The following is a 19,999-nucleotide window of genomic DNA, read 5'->3' as shown; positions in this document are numbered from 1 at the left end:
GCCTTTACAATCCTAACAAACATCACAACTCTCCAAGAGAAAAAGAATGCAGCATTTGCCAATGTGGTTGCCCTGGAATTTCTTTTCACTGAATCTTTCATCCTAAGGAACACCTTTTAGAGACTGCTGCAATGCTCAGCAATCTTCCTAGGACTAGAAAGGGCCCTACTGGTCATTGGGTCCAACCCACCATGTGATGCCTGAGTGGCCTCTTCTCACACCCCTCCATTGACAGGGAGCTCACGCCCTCCAACACATCCCCCTTTATCTTGAAACAGCTCTCTCTGTTTCTTCCAAATCTGGTGTTTTAATTCTTCTCTCAGGACCAAGGCACTGAAAAGGAAGGGACTGATACTTCTTGAGCACCAGCCACATGCTAGGCTCTCCACACTTTTCTAACCCTCAAGACAGCAACTCTGTGCAATAAGCATCATTATGCTCTTTTTTCCAATGAGGAAAGTAGGCTCAGAGAGATTAGGCAACTTGCTCTAGGCCACCTCTGAATTCTAACTCCCAATTGCCATGCGTCTTTGCCTTGAAGTAACCCCTGCTGCTGAGGCAGGGATGGAAGCGTGGATAGGAAGAGGGACTAACTCAGCCTTGGGGGTGGGCTCAGGGAAGGCCTTGCAGAGGGGGTGACACTTGAGTAGGAAGGTGACATGTGAGCAGAAGTCTGGCAAGTGGATAACAAGAAAAAGGGCATGCTGGTCAAAGAGACAGCATGTGCAAAGGCCCTGAGGGGAGAAACGGTGAGGCACGGTCAGGCAGGAGCAGAAGGGACCCGGTGAGGGGCCCTGGCTGAAGTGGGGACCCAGTCACGTGGACCGTCAACGATCGTGTGGCAGGAGGTGAGGTTTCAGGAACCGAGAGGCTGGGCAGGGCAAAAGGAAGTCTCAGACCCAGGGAACAAAATTCCAGGGTTACTAGAGCACCCAAGGTGGAGCTGGGCACAAGGAGTCCCTCACTCGGGTGCAGCACTTCACAGTTTGTATCCCCTCCACACACACAGTCTTCCCCACCCCACCCCATCCCACCCCAGCACCCTGCTCAGGGACTGGCAAGGACCTTCAGCTCCGGGACCTTCCGTTTTCGTAAATGAGCCAGTGAGTGAATGAGTGCTTCTCACCAAAGTCCTAGGGGAAGGCAAGGCAAAGACATCAGCCCCATATCATGGGGGAAAGCCAGGCTCAGGGAAGTTCACCACCAGCCTGTTCACTTACAACTGTGAGAAGGGGGCGGGGCTTGAGGGCAGACCTCTTGGCTCTAAACTTGGAGCTCAGTTCACTGCCTCACAGAGGACCCCATTTCTAGAACTGGGATTCAAGGTGGGGCCTGATCTCATGGTCAGCGGTAAGAGCTCTGTTCCCAGATGAGCTGCTGGCCTGTCCAACACCAGACAGTCCAGTGGGGGTGACTGGAGGGGACAGAGGACAGGAGGGGTTGGCCAGAGGGTCCTTCACAACCCTCCCCCCAACAGCCCCTGAGATCCAGAGAGTCTCGAGGGGTGATTCTGGGGATTTTAAGTGGCCCCTGGCTTGGGGCCTGCAGAGCTGGGAAGTCTGTGAGCCAGGCAGAAGCCCAGCCAGTCAGAGGGAGACCCCTTCAACTCTACTGTCACCTTCTGTTACCAGCCACACCTTCCCCAAGACTGTTTCCTGGCACCCAGAGAGCGGGAGGCCCAGGAAGGGCTGCCCCGGCTGGAGGATAACTCCCCCCGCCCTCAACACCTGCAGTCTTCCAGTCCATGCCAGCCACAGGCCCTGCCCTACCCCAGGGCTCACTCCAAAACCAACAGAGTCCTGGATTTATCCTGCAGGGGTGACCTCCAGCAGGTACTAACCTGGCCTCATCTCACCTCACCTCCACCAACCAGGCCGGTCCCTGATTTTCATTTCTACAGTACAGCCTGGCCTTGCAGATTTATTTTTCAATTAGTTTCCCACTTATGGGCCTAATCACAAATGTTCCACAGTAGAGCTGCATCTTGGGACACGAAAGGCCAGAGTTAAAGCAGTATGGAATCACAGGCATGGTCTACACTGGGAAGAGGGCGCTTGGATGCTGCATGTGACACTGGGTGGACCACTTTTCCCTTTGGTGTCATTTTTTTCACCCATACATTGAGAAAGCTGAACCAGCTCAGGGATTCTCAAGGCGGAGCCACAGACCACTTTGTTAGAAGTGTCTAAGGAGTGTTGATACACAGATCCCAGGCCCCATCCACATCTACAGAATCAGACTTCCGGGGACAGGGCCCAGGAATATGCATGTTAAGTTCATATCCCGCCCACCCCCACAGGTGACTCACGGTCACTGAAGTTTGGAGACCAATGGAGGTGATGTCTCGAGGTCCCTCTAGCTCTAATGTTTGGTTTCTACAATGTCTATTAGAGAAGCGCAAGGCATCCACCCAGGGATTGCCATTTGTCCATCCCAATAACAAGCTGCTCAAGAAGGACCTTGCTAATGTTCCAGAAGATAGTCACCTAGAGAGAAGCTGAGATTACCGGAGGAACTAAATCTGGAGCCTTCGAACCATTGGAATTCCTCTCAGGAAACAGGGAGGGGCCGGAGGCAGGGAGAGTTACAGGGAAATCCTACCCAGAGACGCATTTACTTCACTTCAAGTTTCCAGCAGAGGGATTTAACAGGTTTAAAGCAGTTTTCTGTGAATCTTTGTCAAGGGAGTGTATGTACAAACAAACAGGGAGGGTTTTTTTTTAGTGAAAAGTTAATCGGCTTAAAGTGTGCAACTAAATAAGCAAAGCTTACATTAAAGTGACCCACAGAGAAAGGACCCCATGGAAAGAAAGTTCTAGGAAATACAATATGGCCTCTATGTTCTTTTGTAGTTCCACGCTATAAATATTCATGGGGCGGTGTTAATGGGGTCCACAGCTCTATGCAACCACAATAGTTTTTTTGTTTATTCTCAGGACCATGAACTTTGAAACCATGAACCTAAATTTCAGGACTCTGCATTCAGGCGTGTTTGCAGAGCAGAAGGCGAGAGGTGCAGGCTTGAGGAGGACAGGGGAGAGGAAACAGGGCGAGATGTGAATCACGCCTCCTGGATCTTTTGGTTGAGATTAAAGAGGAGAATCTGTTTAGTATGGGACACCTCCGTCTCCAGGGTCTTCTGCTGCTCCAGCCTGGGGAAATGGCCTTCACAGGCATGGAGGGCTTAGTTACTCAAGCATATGGCAGAGAGGGGTGGGGAGCTGGAAATAGTTTAATTGGATCAAACAGACTTTTTGCAAGTTCAACATTGAAGACTTAAAAAAAAAACCCAAACTAGTTTGAATCATGGCATTTCTAAGATGGAGAGAGTTTAAACGTCACCTAAGCCATGTCCTTGCTTTCCACGTAAGGAAACTAAGGTCCAGGAAGGTTAATTGACTTGCTCAAAGTATCACATCTAGAAGCCACATCTGCTGACTTGAAACCAGTGATGGCAAATATGAGACAAACATGTACCCCTCTTAGCCCCTCTGTCCCAGAGCAAATATCCTTCATTGATCACAGCCTTCCTGTCCATCGAACCTGGACACAGCCTCCAAATCCATCTCAACACAGTCTACAGAGGGCCAGCACAAATGGATAGAAATGGCAGATGAATTGAGACCTACTTGCCATCTATGCCCTAAACCATGCTGGCAATGTCCATAACCCACTGGCCATTTGTTCCAGCTAGGAGTTTTCTATTCAAATCCACTTAAAGTCTGAACTCAGGGGTCTGAGCCTGCACACCAGAAAAGTAGCAGGACCTGAAAGTCCATAGGACTTTCCATGTTAAAAGGCAATCCTGAAAAGATGCTCAGTATGACTAATTATTAGAGAAATGCACATCAAAATCACAATGAGGTATTACCTCACACAGGTCAGAATGGCTATCATCAAAAAGTCTACAAATAACAAATGTTTGAGAAGATATGGAGAAAAGGGAACCCTTGTATACTGTTGGTGGGAATGTAAATTGGTGCAGCCGCTATGGAAAACAGTATGGAGGTTCCTTAAAAAACCAAAAATAGAGCTATCATATGACCCAGCAATTCCATTTCTGGTGGAAACGAAAACACTAATTCAAAAAGATACATGCAGCACAATGTTTGTAGCAGCACTATTTACAATAGCTAAGATATGGAAGCAACCCAAGTCCCTATCAACAGATGACTGGATTAAGAAGATATTCATATATATATATACATATATATATATATATGTATATATATAATATTACTCAGCCATAAAATAGAATGAAACACTGTATTAGCAGCAATGTGGATAGACCTAGAGAATATTATGCTTAGTGAAATAAGTCAGACAGAGAAAGACAAATACTATATGATATCACTTAATATGTGAAATCTAAAAAATAGTACAAATGAATGTATGTACAAAACACAAACAGACTTACAGATATAGAAAACAAACTTGTGGTTACCAAAGGGGAGAGGAAGGGGGAGGGACAAATTAGGGGTATGGGATTAAAAGATACAAACTACTATATATAAATAGATAGGCAACAAGGATATACTGTATAGCATAGGGAATTATACCCATTATGTTGTAATAACCTATAATGAATATAATCTGCAAAAAAACCTGAATCATTGTGCTGAAAATAACACAATATTGTAAATCAACTATACTTCAATTAAATTTTTTTAATTGAAGTATTAAAAAATTAAATTGAAAAATTGAAAAATTTTTCAGTTAAGAAAAAAATTTTTTAAGGTCAATCAGTACCTAGGAGAGCACCACACACAGATGGGTACCATAGAGCAACTGGTCTCTGAAAGCTGATTCCATCTCAAGAGAACACCTAGTCCTGCCTTCTACCTTGGCGGGCATCACCCTACTTTACAGAGGAGCCAAGAGGCCACCTTGCTCAAGGCAGACATCACCTCCTGTCTCGCCTCTTCATCTGCAGTACAATAAGGTTGCACCAATGCATTTCAGAGCCATGCTATAGCTTGGCTTTCCAAGCAGGACCCACTTGGCTTAAGAAATACCTGCTCAGCTAATTCCCCAGAAAAAAAGATTCTCTACCAGACTAGCATGAGCAGGTAGGCCATATTTGCAAGGCCAGGTAAGTTTTACACCTCCAAATATATTTCATCTCACATGCCCATCCCACTCAATTGGTGATGTTTTCTCTAAGTGCTGTGAGGTGACTTCTTGGACCCTCAGGAAAAGGAGCTGTGATCAATTAGCCATGTCTGACACTGTCCTGGGGAGGGAGTGGTATTGGAGGTGCCACACATGGGCCATTTACAAATGTATGTTGTAAAAATACTAAAAATAGTTCCATCCATGGGAAAGAATATCTGCAGCAAGGCCTGAGCTATGATTCAAGTTATTCTTTTTATACTTACTTTCCCCCCTCTCTGCCCTGCTCTGTGCCCAGGAAGGCGGATCCTGTGGACTGCTTCCTCCACGTCTCACTGCTCTCTGGCTTTTGCTTGCATTCAACCAGGAGGAGATCCTGGCAGATCAGAGGGAAGAGGGCAGAGAGCTGCAGGCATTTCTTCCCTGCTTTCTCCCTGCTTTGGTGCTGTATCCAAACTACTATATATAAAATATATTAGATAGGCAACAAGGATATACTATATAGCATAGGGAATTATACCCATTGTCTTACATACTGTCTTATGTACTGTCTTACCTATACTGGAATATAACCTGCGAAAAAAAAACCTAAATCATTATGTTGTACACCTGAAACTAACACAATATTGAAAATCAACTATACTTCAAGTGACTCAGCCACCTCCCCTCCTGCACAGCTCCAGCTCCTGTAACACGGCTCCCTTCCCATTTCTTCAGCCACAGGGGAGACTTGTTAGTCTCTGGGTGCCTCACACCCTTCTTTGCATCCTAACCCTGTCTCTGTAAGTAGTCCCTTCGTGAAGGTCTCTTCATTCGAAACATCTGGGGTAAAGTCTGGTTCCTGCTGGCACCTGGCTTGTACTGCTGTTCTAAGAAAATCCTCCCATTATTTCCAGAGCTAAATGGGAAGACGGCATTCTGACTGGCAAACTGAATGGCTACTTTGGCCTAAGATAACACTTTTCACTGCTTCATTCCAGCAGCACATGACTTACTGCTGACTCACACCTCCTATGTTCCCATAGCCTAAGTTCACATGACTTCCACTCAGTAACGGAGAAAAGGGAGCAGTTTAGGTTTTAAAAGCCAGAAGCTTCCCAGCCTCTAATTTTGCATCTTATGTGCCTGATTTCAAGGCCAGGTATATCTCATAAGCTCTAATACTTCCACTGTGGAATGATCTCTTGTGGAGCATTAAGTTACCAGTGCAATTAAGCAGGACTCATTCTGAAGACAAAGGCCCATGGAGACCCTAAGTAGTGCAGAGAGCGGAAACATACACTAGGTGGAGAGTAAAGGAGACCCGGGGTCCACCTCCAGGCATACCGGGAGCTATCCATGTGAAATTGGACACATTACTGCCCTTTCAGGCCCTCAGGGTTCTCATAGGAAACATGAAAAACAGTATAAATAATTCCAAGGGTAACTTCCAGCTCTAACATTCTAAAAGATTTTACTCTAAAGTCTTATCTTGTGCATCTAGTTAACATTCAATAATGGTCATGAGCCTATCATCACTTTGACTAAATTTTCTTCATAAAGTTCCAGCAAGTAGTCTATTGTGGCAGACTTATTGTCCACCAATACCTTTTCTCCCTTCTTCCCTAACAACAGAAACTATGATGTTCAGTTCCAGACCTTCCAGAAGAAATATTTCCCAGAATCCCACGTAGCTATCTGTGGTCATGTGATTAACTCCCAGCCAGTGAGATGAAAGCAGATGGCAGATGGCATCTCCTGGGAACCTCTCACATTCTTTGTTCTTTTTCTTTTCCATGCCTTCCGTGTCCAGACCGTGTCTGTGATGGTTTGAGCTCTGGCTACCATCGTGGACCATGAGGACAAGGGCCTCAGCCCAGGGAGAGTGGAGGGGCAGGCTGGAAGGAGACTGGACCCTAGAGGACTTCCTGGAGCAGCACTGTCATACTGGCCATAGACTGCGGACCTCCAGACTTTGATGTGAGAAAGAAAGAAACTTCTGGCTTGTTTAGGCCAGTGTTCCAGCTATCAATATATTGCCTATCAGCTCTAAATCCACCCTTCTTTGTCATGCTTTGTGACACAAGCTGGACCCCGGAAACATTTCTCCTTTGTCAGCTGACACATTAGATTTTGTCAGTAGAGGGCACTAGAGGGACCGCAAGAGGAAGGGAATTCTCTTCCTGCTTCCGGGCCTCATCTTTCTTGCTCCTGTAGAGTGTAGCCGCCAGCAGTGTTTGGGAAACCCACTGGCACCCAACTTTCAGAGTTTTGCCCAAACTCCAGTGGGCAATTCCCCACTTGTCAGCCGCTTCCTGTAGCATCTCAACAAACTTCTCCAACTGTCAGTGGGTCACAGCCACATCCTCTCCTATGAAGTTACAGCCAGGGAGGGGTGTGTGTGGGGTGACCTCTTCCAAATGTATTCCTTCCCTAGTAGCTGCTCCCTATGTCTACTATTCCTGTTTTCTTTAAAGTTCTCTCTATCTCCTTTTGCTAGTTAATAATCCTTTATATTAAATTTTTGAATTATTTCTGAAATTACTGATGTGGTTTCAGTCTCCCAATTGGACCCTGATGGCCACAGCCAATTAACATGGGTTCATTACTAGCAATTTAACCTGATCTTAACTGATAGAGCCATGCAATCATCTCCATGGAACAAGTGAGTGATATGGTACAGGATAAGCTTTCTGCTTTTTAAAACTCTTCTCTCCAAAAATTATTTGTGACAAACGTGTCAGATAAAAGGTTGAAGTTCTAATCTCTAACAGTTCCTACAAAATGTTTAAAAAATGACCACCTAATTAAAAAATGAACATAAGCAGAAAGAAAGAGTCCATAAATAATAAGAAAAAAAAGCTCATAAATAGGAAATTCACACAGCAAAATAAATACAAATGGTCAAAATATATTTAAAGATTTTTGTTTTATGTGGCCATTTTTAAAGTCTTTATTGAATTTGTTACAATATTGCTTCTGTTTTATGTTTTGTTTTTTGGCCTTGAGGCATGTGGGATCTTAGCTCCCCGACCAGGGATCGAACCCATACCCCCTACATTGGAAAGTGAAGTCTTAACCACTGGACCGCCAGGGAAGTCCCCAAAATATATTTTTTAAGGTTCAAAATTATTTGAAAAAGAAATACAATTATAATATAAATGCAAATTGAAGAAACTGTAAATTATTTTTCTTATCAAACCAACAAAGATTTTAAAAACTAGAATACAAAAATGTTAATCTTAATGAGAGTGCAAAGGAGTAAAAAAAAATTTGAAGGGCAAGTTGAAAAAAAGAATCAGAAGCCCTAAAAGCATCTATACTTTTGACCCAGCAATTCTATGGGTAGAATTTTTTCTAAAAAAATAATTTAAAACATACACAAAAACCTATCAATAAGGATGACTCCAGCATGACTGTTTATAACAGCAAAAGAAATGATTAGGGGAAAAAAATCTTTATGTCCAACAATAGAGGATTGATTAAATTAAATTATGATGCATCTATACCGAACAACTTAAATTGATGCCATACAAGTACATGTATTACATAAGCATCTTTATTATCATGGAAGGAGGTTCATGGTGCTAAGTGAAAGTGAAATACAAGCAGGTTCAAAACTATATGTGTGGCATTTTTAAACAATTACAACCATGCATGAAAAAATTTTGGAAGAATATACAACGAAGTGATAACAACGGTTACTCCTCGGCCATGGAATTGCCAGAAATTTTTTTTTTTTTTTTTGCTGTACACGGGGCCTCTCACTACTGTGGCCTCTCCCGTTGCGGAGCACAGGCTCCGGACGCGAGGCTCAGCGGCCATGGCTCACGGGCCCGGCCGCTCCGCTGCATGTGGGATCTTCCCAGACCGGGGCACGAACCCATGTCCCCTGCATCGGCAGGCGGACTCTCAACCACTGCGCCACCAGGGAAGCCCTGCCAGAAATGTTTACTCTTGCTTGCTCTCTGTATTTTCTAAATGTTCTTCAGTGGATGTATATTAGCTGTATAATTAAGAAAACTGTTTTATGTTAAAAAAATACTCTCCCTTTCCGGGCCATCTCCAGGGCACCCCAGTGCTTGCTGAGCATCTCTGGATGAACTCCTTTATGTTTCATTAGACTCTGAGGCAGAGCTCAGCTTGGGCCTCTCCCACACGCAAAGCCATCATCTCGCCCCCATTTTCCCTTCCTTTCCATTCCTGAGGCCCAAGTCTGAACTTCATGCTCCCAGGCCTAGAAGCCCTGGTGGTCCTCCTATTTCCCACTTCTACAGATCCTAAACATCATTTGTCTTCATCATAATGGTCGTCTGCTCAAAAACCATCAATAGCTCCCCGTCTGCTCAAAAACCATCAATAGCTCCCCCTTTCTTAAGGGGCATGATTTAAATGTCTCAGCTTGACATTCACTATTCCAAGCTTCTTTCAATCTTGCCACTACTATTCTGCAAAGTAAATCAGGTACTCCCACAGCTCCAGACACATCCAAAGCATTCCTGCTGCCTTGCCTTGACTCATGATGTTTATTTTACCTGAAATGCCTTCCCCTGCATCCCAGTTTCTCCAAATCCTTTCCATCCTTTCAGGCCAAACTCAGGGCTCACCACCCCCCTTACCAGGAAGCCTTCCTTGACTGTCTTACAGTGATTGATGCCTTTCCCAAATCCCTACAGTATCTCATTTGCTCAGTTTTACACTTGGCAAATATTGGTTGAGCACCCACCATGTGCCAGGCACTGTGCTGGTGACTGGGAAACCAAATGAGTCTAATTTCTACCCCTTGAAGTTCATTGTCTGATATGGAGACAGACATTGAGCAAATAAATAGTCACTCCAATACCCAGTTACGGACTGTAAAACGTGCAGGGAAACAAAGGTGATGAGAGATTTAAAAGAAGGGACCTGATTGAGATCAGGACTGAGAAGGCCTGGGGGGGGGAAAGAATATGTAAACTAAGGGTCCTAAATGGGTCTAATTTTGCAAACATGATCAAACGTGCATTTCAAAAAGATCATGCTGCCTGCAACATGGAAAACAGATTTTGGGAGGCAAGGGGGCAGCAGGGAGACGGGTTCAGCTACCATCGCAGTAGCCTACGTGGGAGCCGGTGGGATTTAGACCAAACAGTGGCAGTAAAGATGGAGAGAAGTGGATGGGCTTAAATTTGGAAACAGAATTGGCAGGACTTGGGTTGGAACTGCATGAGAAGGGAAGGGAGAGACCCGTATCCAGGATGGCACCGGGTTTCTGGCTGAAGCACCTGGCATCACGACAAGGTGCCACCTGGCACATGCCACCATGAGGCTCAGACCTTAGCGAACCACAGCCGACTCTGAGCCCAGGGGGACAGGATCGCGAACCAGTGCCGGCTCAGCAGGAAGGAGAACAGACCCAGGGATGGGAAAAAGAGTTAGGGCGGAAGGTGACCTGCTCCTGTGGGAAACTGGCTCACACAGGACTCACATCAACTCAAGGCCAGTAACCCCGGTGGGAGGAAGGGGAGGAGGCTAGGTGCAAATTGCAGGATGAGCCGGGAGATAAGTGGCTCAGCTGGTGGAGCAGGTGAAGACTCCGGGCTGAACATCAACACTCAAGTGCTCATGCAGGCGAGCTTGAGAATATTTATTGGTAATTGACAGAAGTGGTTAGAGGGTGGTGTGAGCACAGATAGGTCTGTAACCAATCAGCAGGAAAGTTCGGTTCCTGTTGCTGTGTTTGCATCCGGGCAGAACCATATTATGAGCGGGTTAAGAGGATACCCTGAGAAACCTGCTTCTATGCATTTGGTTTATCTGTTATCCGCTGCCTGCTTCATGGATGAGAGCAAGCGAGCTGTGGAGCAATAAATTATCACTTGCTGCACGCTCTGGATCCCAAGAGAACTCTCTGCAGAGGGAGAGATAAGCCGACACAGGCCACTGAGAAATCATCACTTATAGGGAAATTCTTAAATGGGGAACAATAACGGGCGTAATCATAACAGCTAGAATAGCTAAAAATTAGTGACCGCTTGCTAAACACTTCTTGTTCACTGCCTCATTCAATCTTCAAACAAACCTAGTTCATGGGTATTCATATCATTCCCATTTTCTAAATGAAGAAACTGAGGCTCAGAGAGGTTAAGAAGAAACTTGGTCAAAACCACACAGGCAGTGAGGACAGAGGCAGGCTTCAAGCCACCGGCTGCCTGATGCCAAAAGTAGTCTCTTAAACAGGATGTTTCACTGCTCTGCTCTGTTACCCAGGCTGCCACTCACCCAAGGCTTCCTTAGGAAACATGGGCCATCGAGGTCCTCTCCCTCGGGGCTGGGGAGGGTGGCTGGACCCATCGTCCTCAACTGACCTGATACCCAGGCACTGCCCCGGGCCATGTGGGAAAGGGATGGGAGAACAGAGAGGGAGAAAGTTGCATTTCAACACCTTGTATGATTCATTTATTCTTCCCTATGCTTTGGGACTAAGAGTACTCTGAAGGCCAGAAGTGTCTCATCCTTGTTGGGTTCCTAGCCAAGGACAGGGGAAAAAGTGGGGAGAAGGTGGTGGGCTATGGTGCTGTGTGGAACAAGTGTACAAATATGACCTTCAGACTGAGCAGCAGGGAGATGCTTGTTGACTGGCGGGTCAGGGATCCAGGAGAGGAGAAGCCGTTCCGGGGCTGGAGAGGCGGTGTGCTTCAAGGCGAGAACAGGGGTTTGAGGTGTTTGTCCCACTGCTTACAAGTTCAGTGTCCTGTGCGGGCCCTAGCCCAGCCTCTCCCCTGGACAAGCACCCAAACCTCGTCCTGCAATGCCCACAAGATCATAAGATCTCAGAGCATCTCGCATGAGTGCCCGGATCATCTCCTGGCTATCTGAGAGACCAATGGGGAGAACAGAAGGAAAGGAGCTTTATAAACAATGCTAAGGCAATGCTGTAACCACTGTGAGAGGTTAATATCATTGTCCTTCCTCTTGAAAAACATGGTGAAGGGTGAGAAGGCAAAGGTTTGGGGACCAATGAAGTTACAGCCTCTATTCGGATTGCCTGCCTATCTATGGTAGAAGGATGTGCATTGCCATCAATGCGACGTGGGCCCAAATCCCGCTTGTACCTCGGCTATATGGACCCTGGAGGAATGCTGCTGGAAAGAGGAGTGGCTGGGAGGAACCACTGGCTGAATGGAGGCTCAGACTCAACACCATTCACACATCTCCAGTCAGGGGCTGGCTTCTCGGGTGGGGCCTGGACATCTGGTTGGCTTGCAGTGCGTGGAACCCCCAGCGTAACACCAAAGAAGCCAGTGAGTGCCACGGCAGATTTGTTTTTAGAGCAAGGTGTCTGGATATAGAGGAACTATTGCCATCAGCATCGCTAGGAAACATAAAACTCTGAAATCATCATCTGCTCCAGTTGTTCAGATACTTGGTTTCCTGCTCTTGGAAACTTTGTTGGATTTCTGTGGGATGATAATAATAAAAACAGCAATATTTACTGAATGTTTACCGTGTTCCAGGCACTAAGTGCTTGGTCTATGTTAACTCATCCAACCTTTATAATCACCCTCTGTGGTAGACACTAGTATCCACATATTATGGGTGAGAAAACTGAGATCCAGAAAGCTTAAAAGGCTGGCTCAGGGCCTCACAGCCATTCAGTGGGAGAGCTAGGATCTGCAGCCCGGCAATTCGCCTCCAGAGTCAGCTCACTCCTCAGCGCTCTCACAGGAACAGAAACTGATGCTGTTCGTGTAATTCAATTTAATGCGCGCGACAGGTTCTTCGGAGGCCACAAAACGACAGCAGTATTTCATATTTATTGAGTGCTTCTACTTGCTCAGCACAGTAACAAGTGCCTTTCACTCAACAACAGCCTGTGAACTAGGAGTATCTCTTTTTTTTTTTTTTTTGCGGTATGTGAGCCTCTCACTGTTGTGGCCTCTCCCGTTGCGGAGCACAGGCTCCGGACGCGCAGGGTCAGTGGCCATGGCTCACAGGCCCAGCCGCTCCGCAGCACGTGGGATCCTCCTGGACCGGGGCACGAACCCGCGTTCCCTGCATCGGCAGGCAAACTCTCAACCACTGCGCCACCAGGGAAGCCCTAGGAGTATCTCTTAACTGCATGATGTACATGAGGAAACTGAGACTTTAAAGGCTGCGGGACTCGCTCAAGGTCTCACGGCCAGTAAGTGACAGAGCTGAGAAAGAAAATCCAAGTCAGTCTGACTCCAAAGTTTGGGTACCGAACCAACAGGCTAGCGAGGAGCTAGGCGTTCGGGGAAGGTCCAGAGCTGACGGGAGGCGCTGCTGGCCTGTCTGCACTCTCAGGAGCATCTTCCCGCTGAGGAGGCCACGCCCAGGAGCTCCCGGGAACAGGGCTGAGGTCTGATTGGCACTTAGCTCTTCAGCACCCACGGCCTGGCAGGTGCCCTGCAGACCAGGAGCTGTCGTAATGGTTCCTCCTCTCCTCTCACTGGGCTGCACGGAGGAGTAAAGGGCACTTCCCCACACACACACCACCCCCAGGAGACGGTGCAAGACACTGACCGCTGCACGGCTGGGCAGGAGAAAGATGAAAAACGGGTTCCACTGACATCAGAGTTGCCGACCCACATGGAGACTTTTCTGTCTCCAGTGTAGAAGCTCTGCCTACAGAGACAGCGTCAGAAGTCAAAAGAGGACCAATGTCGGGCAGAGGGTCTAGACCTGAGGGTGTGTCTCCAGATGCAAAATGGGAACCATCCCAGCTGCTTGCCTATTCCGGGGGCTGGGGTGAAGGTCAACGGGCTGGTGGTGTTCTTACGATCATTCAGCTCTTGGAACATCCTTGCCCAAAAGGGGCTGACGCGTTCCCCTTCTGACCTCCCCTCCCCAGATGCTGCACCACCTGCACCCCCCAGCATAAGTCATGGTCCTGGCTGGGACCTCTGGGCTCTGTTGGGCACCTGATGGCCACACGTTCTCTGCCTACTCGATTAGACGAATCCTCAGTGTGGGCAGCCTGTGTCTCTCAGCCGACAGTTCCTCAGGAACCAAGATGGTGCATTTCCTCTCCCAGCCTCTGCCCTGGCCCCTCCTCATCATCACTGGCTTTTTCCTTCTTAATCTTTATTGGGCTATAACTCACATACCAAAAAAATTCACCCTTCACTTACTTTTGAGACCCTGTTTACCAATAATTATCAGGTCTGAATTTAAGAATCCCTAACTAAATACACTACATGAGATCACTTGTTCACTTATCACAAAAATTGAAATTCCTCTAGAGCATTTCAACAAGAGTTCAAGAAGTATTGCTGAGCAGCTGCTCTGTGCTCTAGTAATGTACATATCCATCACTGAACTCTTGCCTCGTCCAGAAAATGTGCTGAGCACGTGACAAACATTCTATCATTTGACCCTTGCCATGACCCTGAGAAGTGAATATTAGTACTTCTCAAGGGAGGGAACTGAGGCTCAGAGAAGTTAAGTAACTTTCTCAAGGTCACAAAGCCTTGCATGAGCAGCAGATTTTGGATCCAGGTCTGTCAAGTGTCAAAGCCCGAGCTCTTCACCACCTCATGCCCTGCCCACTGGGCACTTCAGGGGTGAAAAATTGGAGACAGAGGTGGACTAGATGCGCCTCCTGCCTGGAGAGGTGGGAAAGATGAACATTTCACTTCCATACAGCCCTGAAATATTTTGACTCCATCAAATCAGCACCTGCCCGAATCAGCAAGGACACCATGACAAGTAGGGATAAAAATAAAGTTGTAAAACTGCCAGCCACCCTCACCTGGGTGTGGCCCCTGGGGAGAGACAAGGTGCCAGGGAGATGGCAGCTGCTCCCACTCTGGAGACAGGCTGTGCCAGGGAGACAGCCTTCCAGGAGGTACCACGGAAGCCTCACGTCTGTACAGAAGAATCCAGGGCACCTGCCCCTGCCATGAAGGATGGAAACTCTGGAGGAGCGCTGCCCAGGACCACATCCCCCAGCTCCACCCGGAGCGCTCTCAGGAGGGCTGCTGCCCACTGGGATGGCTCTGCTTCCCTTGCAGGCTGACAGTGAGCTTGGAGGTTCCTTCAGCCATGGACCCAACCCACACAGGGCCAGAATCATCATTCCCTCATTCAGCAAATATTGGCGAGTACCTATGACGTGTCGCTGGGCACTGGGCTTACAGCAGTGACCAAAGCAGACAACAATCCCTGACCTCACACAGTTTGACATTCCAGCCTCGTATCAGTAACGTGGGGGCTGCTGGCAGGAGATGCCCAGAGAGTGCTGTCCTAGAGGGCTCTGGTGACCCCCCAAATAAGGAGCTGATTGGTAAGGTCACTGTCTCTGGGAGAGAATGACAAGATGGAGTGGGGCCCCAAATTCCAGGCAGAAGTCAGGTCTAAAAGTGAGAGGAAGGACTAGAGACTTGCTTGTGAGGAAAGAGCTAGTTCCCAGGCCAGCACCCTCACCCTGGCTCCTGAGCCATTAGCCGTCAGGAACTGCTGACTGTATTTATTGATGAAGGAATATATATGTTTATCATATGTGAAGGCCCTGGCATTTATCAAGCCACCAGCCTAAAAGTAAAGCTGTTGTCAGCCAGTTCCCTTGGGTTTAATAAACCCAAAAGGCTACAGAGCACTTTACAGTTTACAAGGTTATTTGCATATTGTTTGAGCTTCAGGTAGACAATGTTGGTGACCTGAGTCCCATATCCTCAGCTCAACTCTGGGCAGTTCCATGCATCCACTGCATGGCTCCCCACTTTTCTGCTTGAGAATTTTTTCGGAATCCATAGAGCTCAAGGCGCCTGCCCACGCAGGTGCAGGGAAGTTCATGCCTCAAGGAATGGTCATATTCTCCCAAACTGGCTGCAACAATAGCCCCCATTCCACATGCTCTTTTAACAATGTGACTTTGACATGCCTCTCGTGGAGAGATGGGCTATGTTCCCTCCCCTGAATCTGGGAGAGCTTGTGACTATGGTGGAAGTGATGATATGTAGCTTCTGAGGCAAGGTCATAAAAGGCAATACAGCTGCCATCTGGTTCCCTTGGGGTGTGTACACTTAGAATCTAGCTGCCATGCTGTGAGGAAGCCTAATCAGCCCGCATGGAGAGCACACAGAGAGGCTACCTCTAGGTTCTGGCTAACAGTCCAACTGAGGCCCCAGGCAACAGCCAGCCTCAACTGCCAGATGTGAGAGAACAAGAGAGCCTCCAGATGATTCCAGCTCCCAATTGTCAAGTCACCCCCAGCCTGCAAGTCTTCACAGCAGAGGCTCAGACACTGGGTAGCAGAGGTAGACCACTTCTGCTGTGCCTTTTCCAAACTTCTGATCTACAGACCCACCAACGTAGTAAAATGGCGGTTGTTCTATACCACAGAGTTTGGGTAGTTTTTTACACAGGAATAGGAACTGGAAAAGGGAGCAAACAATGAAGGACAGCAGCCTTTGGATAAATGCTCCAGCCTCCTATTCCCTGGGCAGATAATTATGGGAGGCCTTATGGAAGGGCCGGGTGGGGACATGGCCCCATCACCTAAAGCAGCTACCTCAATTCCACTCCCTTCATTGGATTTCCTCTTTCCCTGTCATACTCGCCCTGCTCCCTCACCCTGTTCCTTGGGGTCACCTCCTAAATGATATATCTACACACAAGTCCTGTCTAAGACTCTGCTCTCTCAGGAGTACAGCTACAACTAGCCTTATGTCTATCCTAAAAGGCAAGTAGTTTTGTTCCCACCCCCATTTTGCAGATGAGGAGACTGAGGCATGGAGACGTGGAGGACCTGCTCAAGGCCATACGAAGAGTAAGAGGCAGGGTCAGGACAAGAATCCAGGCTTCTGGCTCTGAACGCAGCTAAAGAATTATGGGTGAGGGCAAGCAACCAGGAGAAGCCCTCAGAAGCTTTGCAAAAGTTTTCTCAGGGCCCTGGTGGTTGGAAGGATGTCTTGTAATTTACTGTCAATTGAACTCTTGACCTCACTTACAGTATCAGATGAAAAACAAACAGCAGAGCCCTGGACCACCAGACAGAGACCACACCCAGGAAGTCCCACGCATTTTACCAGCCCCAGGCCAGGAGGGCTTCCCAGGCCCACTCCCACTCCACAATCATCTGATTTTAAAAGCGTCCCTTTTTACAGCATCAAATAGATTGTTTGCTAGTAAATTTAAATCTTACACCTTAAAACTTACTTCAAAGGTCAGCATGAAGATGTTCTTTCACAAGTTTCTAGGAAATCTGTTTATAAAGTACTTAACTACACGTCAGGTACTGTCCTAAGCACATTAGTCTGTTGGGAATCATCCTCATTTACAAATAAGGAAACTAAGGCATGGAGAAATTCAGTGACTTGCCCAAGGTCACACACAGTTTGTAAATGACAGAGTAAATAGTAAAATGTGTAAATGGTAAAACTGTAAATGACAGAACACAGACCCGTTTGCTCAGCCTCTGAGATCCTGAGCTGGAAGCAAAGGTCATAGAACCATAGAATACTGAGAAGGAAGGGGCCAGGGGCACAAACTCAAGCACCCACAAAGAGTAAAGAGGGCGCAGGGCAAGACGGCGGATGTGGACTAAGGGAGCCAGCTCCCTGGACCTGTCAGTTTGCCACCCTAACTAGTCCAACAGTTTCACTCTATGGATGAGGAATTAAGGGCCAGAGAGGAGGGGCTTGCCAGGGAACACAGCTCCTGAGAGGCCAGGAACAGACCCCAGACTCTCGGTCTGTACTCTGCATCCACAGCAGAATGAAGACATACCCCGCGCCCGCCCCAGCACATGAAGGGACAGGTGGGAGGTGTTTTAGGTTCGAAGCCCTGAGGCAGGTCCTAGGCAGAGGACTTCTGGCTGGAGGAGTCAGGGAGTTAGCATGTGACTGGAATAGGAGGAAAGGCTGCCCCTTAAGGTTTGGTTTGAATATGGAACCAGGAAAGACAGCGTTCCCCACAAGCCGAGAGGCACTTTCTTACACTGAGTCTCCAGTCCTTGGTGAACTGCTTATTGTCCTTCCAGAAGGCGGTTCCCTTGCTCAGGGAATTTCCAGAAGCATGAGTAGACTGATGTGACGTTTCCCCTAGGTCTCCCTTGCCATCGCCCTCTTCTGGTCACTCTTAGCATCAGCATGGATGAAGGAGAGGTCAAGGGGTTGGGAATATGGAGGATGGCTGCGGAGGATGAATGGAGCTGGCTGAAACCATACAGCTACTTTCCAGCCCTGCTGCCCATCCTGTCCAGTCTGTGAAGACTCACAGAACACACATGCCCTGGTTATCTAGCATTTTGTCCAAAATTATTGGAGAAAAATGAGGCCCCAACAGGCAAACCTGCTTTAGTGTTATTCCACAAGGCTGAGACCAGGAGCTGGAGAGCCCTCACAGACGGAACTATGCGTCTTTCACCGGGATTCTCAGGCCCTAGATCAGCACCCAGCATCCCAGAGGTGCTCGATACATTCCCGAACACACTGATTGCTGCCGCAGCCCAGGCCCCAGCTGCCCACACTGCCTCCCAGAGGCCCCAGTTCACATCCAGTAAAGTCCAGGACCTGACAGGTGCAGGTGATGGCTGATCACTTCGCCCCCATCCCAGTTTTGCAGCCCCAGTGCCCCTCATTTCAGGCAAGGGCATATTCAGTGCTCCAGAGACTCTTCAACCTGGTCAGGACGGAGGTCCCATGAGGAACTGAGATACCTTAGTCAGGGCATACTACCTGCTGATATTCTCTCAAATTAGCCAGCAATCAACTCTGCCCTCCTTCCTAACTCAGAAGCCCCACAAGGTACAGCAATAGATGGCTATACTGGAGGAATCTTCCTGCAGCATAAGCCCAGGACCCTCAAACCTGGTCTGATCCTCAACCTTCACAAGATTCTCAAGTCTCACACTCTCCTAGGTCCTCCGGCCTCCCAGGAACCTGGTTTCCCCCAGACTTCACCCAGTTCTGACCTGCCCAACCCGCAGCCTGGACCACACTCGCTGCAGTAACAACACAAATAATTACAGTGTCATCACAATTATTCCATTTGCAGAGAACTTCCCCATAGATTATCTGAGTCCTCCTACAATTACTGTCCCCAATTCAGATGAGGAAACTGAGGCTACTAGAGTTTTCCAGGGAGTGAGGGAACGGGGCCACACTGGCTCATGCACGGCACTTCCCTCATCAACCGGAAGAAAAGCACCCTGCCCTTCTGCAGATGGAGGCTGCGAGCTTCCCTTGGTCCGCTCATCTCTGCGGGCCGCCAAGTGAAGCGGCCGGACCCTGCCTAGAGATAAACACCAGGACCCGCGGCCCCTGGCCACCGGCCAGGAGCCGCTCGGCGGGCTTCTGAGACCGTCCGCTCTCGGGGCGTGAGTATCCCTCTGTGCCAGCTGGGAACTGTCCCAGATCCATCGGCATTCTTTGGAACATGCGCTTGGGCCCTTCTGGGGCTGACGCCTCAACTATTCCGGCTCGGAAGCTGCTCCCCTTGGGACACACAAGCCGGCTGGTGGTTAGTGGGAAGCGGGAGCTGCAGTGCCCAGGCCGCGAGGTGCGCCAGAAAGACCCCCGCGTCCCGGGGCGCGGCTTCCTGGCGGGATTAGAGCACCTGACGGCTTCCATCTCCGCCGGCCCAGGGAGACCCCCAGGCGCAACCACACTGAGGGGGCTACAGGGAAGTTTGCGGCAACTTGAGTCATACACATTCCCCCTCGTCTACCTCTTTCTTTTTGCCTGCTGTGAAGCTTTTCGCTTTTTATACTCTCTTCCCAAGAGTAACCACAAGATCTTGGGAAACTTTGCGTGAAACTTACAAATGCCATGAAATCGGAGCCAGCAACACCGTGTGAGCCTGAGAACGCCGCGCCCAGCCCGGCTCCCGCTCCTCTGCTCCAGCCCAGCGCGACCGACGGTGGCCCGTGTTGACCACCTGGCTGTCAGGAGACTCCGGCGCC

General features: G+C 48.3%; 1 protein-coding gene across 2 annotated transcripts in view; it reads right to left on the bottom strand.

Annotated features, from left to right (window-relative positions):
• The window catches only part of TLL2 (tolloid like 2), a gene marked incomplete at its 3' end in the record, with an annotated part of 140,217 nt that overhangs the window by 119,492 nt on the left and 726 nt on the right, over positions 1 to 19,999 (bottom strand). The gene's annotated exons all lie outside the window — the stretch shown is intronic.

Source organism: Mesoplodon bidens (genome assembly GCF_964165515.1).
Source record: "Mesoplodon bidens genome assembly, chromosome: 1".
Classification (NCBI taxonomy): Eukaryota; Metazoa; Chordata; class Mammalia; order Artiodactyla; family Ziphiidae; genus Mesoplodon; species Mesoplodon bidens.
The sequence above is the reverse complement of the archived record's forward strand: the minus strand, read 5'-3'. Positions and strand labels throughout refer to the sequence as shown.